This window comes from Varroa jacobsoni, unplaced genomic scaffold, assembly GCF_002532875.2.
Source record: "Varroa jacobsoni isolate VJ856 unplaced genomic scaffold, vjacob_1.0 contig03627, whole genome shotgun sequence".
In the NCBI taxonomy this organism is placed as follows: Eukaryota; Metazoa; Arthropoda; class Arachnida; order Mesostigmata; family Varroidae; genus Varroa; species Varroa jacobsoni.
This window is the reverse complement of record NW_019215056.1, coordinates 2,674-11,526: the sequence shown is the minus strand read 5'-3', so window position 1 is coordinate 11,526 and position 8,853 is coordinate 2,674. Positions and strand designations below refer to the sequence as shown.

The following is an 8,853-nucleotide window of genomic DNA, read 5'->3' as shown; positions in this document are numbered from 1 at the left end:
TTATCGATAAAAGGAAGAGTATGCCTACACTAATATGCCGTGTTTTTTAAATAATATGCCATTGATAAATGTTATTTAAAAAAGCGTCGGCTTAAAGCTATAAATTGGAAGAGTTTTGTTATTATCACGCCGACCGAGATATTATACATGCCGAGACTCTCCGCTCTTTGTCACCCTATTACCGTCACGTGACTACCCCAACTTTGAGAATTGTATTATTTGATGGCATAAAGAATCTTAACCAAAGGAATAAATTGCATCCAGGCCTCATAATATTCGCCTCAACCGTCGCAGGTTTAGTGCTTGTTCTTAATGTTACTGGCGTTCCTTTTCGATTCTGTGCTACTGCCGCCCCACAACGACCTCTTTGTCAAAAACCCTCTGCTTTACTTTCTATCACCCCCTTTTTGCGACGGAGGAAATCACTGCTGGTTGCGGGGGCGGACCGGGTTAGGGCTTCGTTTCACTTTGTTTTAATCAGGCCAAGCGGAGACTTTGATCTTATACCGCCTTATACCCGGTTGATGTTCACGATGAAGGTAATTGCCGCTGGTGCAGAAGGATGGCGATGTATCCTTTGTCTGCGTACGCAGCTTACGATTCGAAGTCGTGGTGGGACTCGCTGTCGTCATTTCCGTCGGCTGAACACGTCTTGGCGTTTTCCCGACGCCGTTTATGCTGTCTTTGCGTCTTCTCGTTGTTATGCCAAAGAACATACTACGTGTATCGTAATAGACGATGGATGTTGTCGGAATTCCGGCTCCTCTTACCAGCGCGGTTACAGGTATAGATATATATGCGCGTTATCGTCTTCACTTGTGTCAGCCTATACTGGGCCTCCCTCGTAGAGCCTGTCGTGGTATAAATATGTCGTCCAAGCGACGAGATACTTGAAAAGATAACTTTGATTAATATTATTATCATTATGCGGATCATAAAGGAACCACCGAAGAGGCTGATACCAACGGCTGCATGATTGTGATTACGCCGGGCGCAAAAGACTCTAAGTGCAGCTGTTAAGAGGCGACTATAATGTGCCGCCATATCGGCCTACTGGCTTGTTTGTCTGTACGATCGCATAAAGCAATGACCCTACGAGGCAAGAGACAAAAAAAACGCAGGCGTCAGGTGGCGACTATGGCGTTAGGCGGAAACTGGAGAATGAAAATAAGAGAACGTATTTTATAGAAAGCACAGTAAAATACTTTATGTAAGAGAGAGAGAGAGAGAGAGAGAGAGAGAGAGAGAGAGAGAGAGAGAGAGAGAACGAACCTAGGAATTAGAAGAATGGCAAAACGAGGTCGTAATCCATAAACGACCAATAAAACCGTCGCTGCATCTATCAAAAAGATGACTAATTTAGAAATGATATGCGGATTGTGTGGATCTATATAGTTAAAATATTCAGGTTAGGTCGGATTTTTAGTCTGATATGGCTGACGACATTCGATGTCGTTAGAAAAAAAAACCTATCCACTATTATAGTAGGAGCAGTATTTGGACCCAAGAGAAAAAAAAACCCCGCCCTTTCGTCACCACCCTCTCGGGTCCATACACGAACTTTTTTGCCAAACGGGAGGGGCCGACCGGCAGATGAGGCAGGAGTAAGCAGTCCTTTCGAATAGCGGTCCACGACTGTGCTGAACCTAAGTAGTTACAAGCGCTCTTCATTGAGATGGTTGGTCATAGGTACACACAAATTATTGTCATTATATTTCGATAACCAACCGTATATTGGTTTAATGTTTGCCGTCCTATCTCTGTAGCATTCGGTATCAGGAAGACACCTTGTACCTTCCACCAACAGTTCCAACACGTTTTTCGGTCTTTCGTTCTTCATATAGTGCATTTTTGTGCCATCGGAGCATTCCCAGTTCCCAGTTACAGACAATTATGGCAAAGCTAATTATTCAACCACGTGGTGGGCAAGGATCATAAGGTAAACCGATTCAGTTAATCGACAGAAGGACCTGTGCGTACCGAATGTTCTACATGTGACATTGTATGGAGTGAGACAGATCTTCATAGTCTCATACAGACGACATTGTATGCCCTTGGTTTATTCATTATACGCATTGACCCGCTGCATCAAACAGACATCAGCGACTGTCTATCTGAGATGCTGGTTTTGTGTTGGCGATGCCAAAGTACGTTTCTTATATCCTGTGTCTTTATTGGCTCTAATAGCAGTTTACATCACTAAAGTCCAAATCCGCTACCTGGGAACGCCGAACAGGTCAAGGCGTTTCGACCTGATACGATATACCTTATAGTTTATAAGTATACACATCGCTGGTACAGCGTTTACTCAACCCTCCATTGTTGACCAGTTTTCTATTATATAGTCAAACACATAATTATTATTATCACTTATTAATAATAAGTGCAGTCGACAGATCAGTAAAGAGCTGTTTGGCTTTCCTTACTACAGAGGGTCGAGGCATGGGACCGGCTAATCCTGAATCCTAATGATGCTACATCTTTCTCCGTATATATGTTAGTCATAGTTAGGCAAAGAAGCCTTGAATCGTCCAATTTGCTTGTTTATGATCTTTTTTTCTATAGCAAGGCACAATTCCAATTGAACACTCGATTTTACAACATTAATTAATTTATTAGAACATAATGTCAAAATAAGCAGTCAACAGCATCGTGCCCCGAACATTTTCGGTAAACCACAACTTGCCTTATTTTTACTCATTTACTACAAATAGGCCCGTCTACAGCTGCGGCAACGTACCATTTCACATATGTCGGCCGAATGATATAAACTATATCAAAGAAAGGCTTTGGGCATAATTCGATTCGAGCGACATCGTACCTATTTCTCAATATGGTAGGTACTTTATTTCTGTTATAAATTGTGAACGCACGAGCAGATGGGGCGAGTTCCTTCATAAATTTCATTAATATATGTGCCACAACTCTTCAGAATCGGACGCGCCGCCTGCTAAGGGCAGCATATCGTACATTCGGATCGCTCTAATGCTGTCCTCGCAGACGTAGTCGTATTAATTTATGCACGTAGGTATTTCTATATTAGATTAAAGTGGGCGTCGGTGACTTATTACTTCCATATCGCCGCCCCCGCTATCGGCCAGTATCAGTATCAACCATTATGATACATTCACCTTTCATCGCTCTATTAGACGTTCAAGACGCTCATATAGCGCAACTAGCTGCCAAATGAAAGTGATGGTCACATAAACTTCTATTGCTACAACAACAATAACAACTCGATGCAATCCCCAAGATGGGCTGGTAATTCTTCATGTCCTAACGTGTCCGAATAGGTCTCTCCCAGCCGGAACAGTCCGCTGCGGCCTTCCCCCGCCGCTCATATCCTCAGACTCATCGCGCAGATACCATCCTCGTTTCCTTTGCCCTTTCGCTGCTTGCCGTGGTTCGCCGATTATCCGACCTATGCTCCGAATCTATCACTTGAATCATACGATTCCTGCTGCAGTAAAGCAAGCAACAACGGAAGCACTAGCTTAGCCCTAATGCAAAGTTATAAACGTGTCTGACATGGAAGTTCAACAAGCGAAAAGGGCTTTTGGTGCGGAGACAGCGGCGGTGGTGGCAGTGAGCGCTCACGCGGAAATGCAAATCGCCATTGCAAACCCAGTCGTCTGTTGGGAGCCAGTCAGGAGAACCTGCTCTTATGCCTAATATCGAATCGATTCCTTGTTTGTGTTTATTCTGGCCGATTGGCATACGTTTGAATTGTATTAAAAAAAAAAAAAAAACTGTAAAAACAGAGAGAATACAAAAATCGATCCAGACTAACAAGTCGCCCTATGCGAGTATAGTTACTGTTATCAACTAACACTGTTACTTTGTCGTCCGGCTGAAGACAATGAGCCTATTGTTTTCATATAATAGCAAAGTTACGACGGGTCGCAAATTATCTTTAAATCAGTGCCTTTTGTTGCCTAGCTCTACATATGTGGATAGGCCTCGATCGCCATGAAATATCGAGGCTTCGCTATCTTATATGTATGTTCGCCTTTCCTCATAAGCAATGGATAGATACTGACCTCGAATTGTGTCGTACGACCTCCTTCCATCTTGCTGGCCATTCGATGACGGCTGTTCGGGATTAAGCTGTTACGAAACATCTAATCTCTAGACATAATAGCTCCGAACAAAAACGAACGGGTTCATCACGCACGCACCGTACCTGATGTGACGACGGAGTTGAAAGCATAACACGAAACTTCTCAAACCCAAGTTTGCGTGATCCGGCGCCGTGTCATCGTTTGACAAAAGGTCGCATCAAGCGTAGCTGGTCACTTTGTGATTCTGTTGCGAGATATCTGTTACAGCCGGATGCCAAAATCGTTCAAAAGTTTAAAATAAACAGTAAAAACAGGTGTAAATTCCCTTTGAATTTAATCGAAATAGTAGTGCGAGTTTGGAAGGATGTGTCAAAAAGCCTTCTGTTCGTGCCACAATCGACGGCCATATAGACAGCATGGGGCGCTTAACGACGGGTCTGACAATGTTCAAGGACTAATGTCTTGAACTGATTTGTCACAGTTCAGGCAAATGGTCCTGCCCTAATTTGACCTAACGCGAAAATAGTTCGGTAAGGGAAAATGTACAGAGAGAAAATAACGCAAACAATTGAATCAACAACGAACTAACAGATCCAAGCTACCAAAGTCAAAATGATTCAGTAGTAGTAGTAGTAAATAGTAACGATCGTTGTATATCATCGCCATGCGCAATCGAGCCGGTCTAGCAACGATGCGGCAAAAAAAATGGTTCAACCAAGAAGCAAACACAAGACTGTATCCATTGAGGGTCACCTACGAGAATTAAGCTGTACGAATACGCTAAGATCCAGCTGTCCAAACGTCAAAATCGAGGAACTGTTTGAAAAAGGGTTGTACGCTATTGACTGGCATACGAACGAGCTCCGATAACATCATGTGTGCGCTATAAGAAACAGAAAAAGCACGGAAATGCTAAACAAAACGTCCGGATAATTGCATAGTATGATTACTGTCAAACTACAGTGATATGCTAGACCATTTTTGAAATAAAAAAGGAACAACATGTACTGTTATTTTTCTGCCTTAGACTAGCCAGGGTGGTGAAACGATTTCCTAACAATAATTGCTAGCCTTGAAACACTTAGTTTAGTAGAGGAAATGTTTATAGCCAAGGGACGAGTTCATTCGTAGTACCTACCTGGCCTGTACGAGTCAGTCCCAGCAGCCGGCTACTGCAAGGAAAGCAAGCTCTAATGGCGATATCCTTCGCTGATGCATCTGCTATACGATAGCGTCTATCGGGAGAAAGCGAACATAGAGCGAAACTCCAAAAATGAGACATTGCTACACTGTCTCATCTACCCAGAATCGTACGTTATTTTGAAGTAAGTGCAACCAATCTGGCCAACGAAATCGGAACAATGGCGACGTTGCACGGGCACGCAACGGCGGCTATCCGCACCTAGATACGTGACTCAGACCTAGGAACAAATCAGAAAAACTAGGATTATCATTTTAACTATAACCGGTTCAGCACACAGCCGTCTTCTAACGTCTTGGTCACGATTGCTCTACGGGATTTTAGGTAAATGAGCATTTGGTGGTCCTATTTGTGCCACTGTAACTTTTCTGGCGTGACATTCAGGATAGCTGTGTGTGGATCAGTATTAAAAGGATACGTGAGTGTCGAACTATCAGTATAACTGGCCAGGTAACGTCGGTCGTGTCATTATAATGGCCCTCGATGTCGTAATTCAACACAGTATATATATTGCTGAATAATTGTAGCTTTTTCACGCAGGCATATATACAACGCATCTGTCGTTCTGGGTAAAGGGCAGCTAAAATCTTTTCGATGCTGCAACACCAGGATGTGACTGCAATGAGTCTGTCAATCGGTCGCCAAAAAATCCGATTACGGTAAAACTAACGGTTCGTGTTCGTTATATGTACTGCACGCTATAGCTTTTTTTTTTTTTTTTTTCTTTAGAGTTCCCCTCTTTGCTAAGCACAAGACAGACACTTATTTCATATGTCCCATTGCTTTGATCGTGGCTGACATTATGACAGTGGTCGAATGTATGTTTAGGTCAGCGACGATTGTCGGCGATGTGTTCCTAGCATCATATAGCATAAAGTATCTCAATCCCACGTATCCCTATAACGGCTGACTAGACTGTAGATGTTTCGTTGGATATATGTTTTTATACAATACTAGCACAAGCAATGAGAATTGGATCTATCCAGGGTTTCAACACTCGACAGAAACCGGTTGATTACTCTAATGCATAGAATAGAAACTATCAGATAATAATAAACCAATCCAAGTTCGGAACTGATTGTGCGCTATCTGTGTTATGCCATTATGTCCGGAGGCCTATTACGTGCTACCGATCCGCCACAGGCCTAGAAGATATGGATAAATCTACAGCATGTAGATGTATTTCAGTAGGACTAGTGTGGATGCTTGTCACGATCGTGTAAAGTGACAACTGTTCAGTAACGCTGCCAATAGATGGGATGCTGCTAAAGAACGCATTCGAGTCACAACGCAATTTGCAACAGCGCTACGCCGACCCAGCAGGCGTCACGCGCCCCCGCGTTCATTTGTGCCAGTGCCCCCGCAAAAGTCAATTCGTGTCAAAGATAGCGATGCCGTCAGCAGGGCACTGAGTCAATTAGATCGGGAAGATGTATTCCGGTGTGCATCTGCTTGTTTGTTTTGCATCTATCGGTTTGTCTGTGTGTGTGTGTTATGCGATAATCTGAATCGGGCCAAATTGAATGCTACGGCCTTCGTCGAAGTTTCTAGCGCCTCTGCAATCAGTATCTTTGCCCACACCCACTTTTTTTGTACCATTTGTGTGCCTCTGGGGAATAGTGTCGCTAGTGAAAAGCCGTTATTAGCGTTATTACGATGATGATTGTTATTGGTGTTGCTGTTGGGGTGCTACTGAAGTACTATGAGATGCAGCTGCTGTTTTAATGAATTTTCTTTCTTTATTATAAAATATATGTCAAGTGAAATCTCTCTCATATAATGAGAAGATTCTCGGTAAACATAATTTGATATGTGTAGACCGTATAATTTGCGTGGTGTCCTAATTAAAAGTAATACAAATTACGATCATAATGCCCGGGTTTTTCGAACGTCAGATGCCAGATTGGCTGAGAAGCTGATCTTCCAATCCCACGATGTCTTTCCTAGGTATTTAAAAGGCGACAACTTCTTAGGCTTCTTAACGCTATCTATACATACTAAATAATACAACGATAAGTACAGTACAGCGCCATAACAGATCGAGTAATAGAAGCTCTGCTTCAAATTATCCGCCATGTTTAGCGTTAAAATTAATGGACTTGAACAGTAATTTATATATATATATATATATATATATATAATCATGCATTATCTTCCGGCAAACTCAGCATCGTATCTTTTACGTTATTCCTGCAGCTATAAACACCAACGATATACCCATTAAACATGCACAAAACACCTTCCCGTAGGTCTTCTCCAATAGGGGATTTTTTTTTTTCTAATAATTGATAAATCAGCGAGTACAAAACCTTGTACCATCCTTCCAGCAGTTCCACAGTCTGTCCCTGAAACCGTGACAATCTATTTCACACCTGTTAACATAGACACCCCGGTACCCTGGCCACAAAGTTTTGATGATGACTAAGACATGTGACGTATAGAACGAATCGTTCCCGTATGCGTCAGCCCTGTTTAGCAAATGACGAGATGCGAAAACGAAATACAGTGGGCTTGTTCCTCCTCAGTTCGGCCTCCCACCTTCTTTATCCAGGTTAATCACTATCAATCATTTCTAATAATGCACCAGCAATATTGTTTCCTCTGCAGAAGTTTTCGGACGAAAGCCTGCGGTCTTTCTGCCACGTTGCGTGAGACGACGATGTCGTCTGCTGCCCTCGGCGTCTGCCCTTCTAACAGTCAGCCAGCCACGCGCACACACAGCGACACACCTAGCTCCTCCATGCATATATCGGATGTATACTATTGCTTGCCCCTTGCCGTGCTGCTATAGTTGTTTAGGTCTAACTCGAGCAACGGCGGCAGCAGCAGACTTGTGATGATAATAGTATGTTGATGGTGCATTTATAGTTCTACTAGTGCTTTGCCCCTATCAGCAATAATGGGGCGACAAGACAATTCACCATTATTTGCGTTCGCTGTTCGCTGCTGCAGGCGCTGCTACAGCAGCTGGGAAACAGTACACGGGGTAGTCTGGCTATCTGTTGGGCAGCTGGATGGTAGCTAGCGTGGCCGGACTCGCGACGGCTGATTCGTCCGGTTCATTTGGCTGTGGGCCGTACTTGGTTGTCATTTTTGTTACTGCCGTTGTTATCGTCGCAGAAAGCGAAAGTAAAGTGAAGCGTACTAGCCTTATCTGCCTAAAGGAGACAAACGAAAGACCGAACTTCGATACCTACCATCATACATATGTGCGTGCGTTACTGCGAGATGGTAAGGTTCGCTGACAGAGTTCTGACTAAAAGCCAACTGAATTGCTTAATCGTGCGTGGCATCGGCGGCTACAGCAGGACCAGCTACGGACACAACAGCACCCGTCGAATATTACCGTTGAACGGATGACTGCTAATGTTCTGTTGTAATGTTTGTCGATAGGTTATAGGGAAAGCAGTAGCACCCCAGGACACAACTATACACTGCACTGTATAATAGAATAAAGTTATAGAAAATTAATTATAATTCGTGAAAAAGCCACGAAAAAAAAATTCTGATTCACTCGTTTTAAGCAAATCGTACGAACGCGGCTCTCTTCAAGAGGAAATCCTATACGTATAGGAACTAAGCGTATTATTA

At 43.2% G+C, this 8,853-nt stretch overlaps 1 long non-coding RNA gene across 2 annotated transcripts; it reads right to left on the bottom strand.

The window, feature by feature from the left end:
- Positions 1-1,540: 1,540 nt before the first annotated feature.
- On the bottom strand, positions 1,541-5,470 carry LOC147751800 (uncharacterized). Of its 2 annotated transcripts, none has more exons than XR_015315878.1 (3): positions 5,200-5,470; positions 4,041-4,944; positions 1,541-3,460 (listed from the first exon to the last, which is right to left on the bottom strand). It is a non-coding gene; the product is annotated as an uncharacterized LOC147751800 (long non-coding RNA). The 2 variants fall into 2 exon arrangements; XR_015315879.1 differs by having other exon boundaries at positions 1,541-3,457.
- Between the last annotated feature and the right edge of the window lie 3,383 nt (positions 5,471-8,853).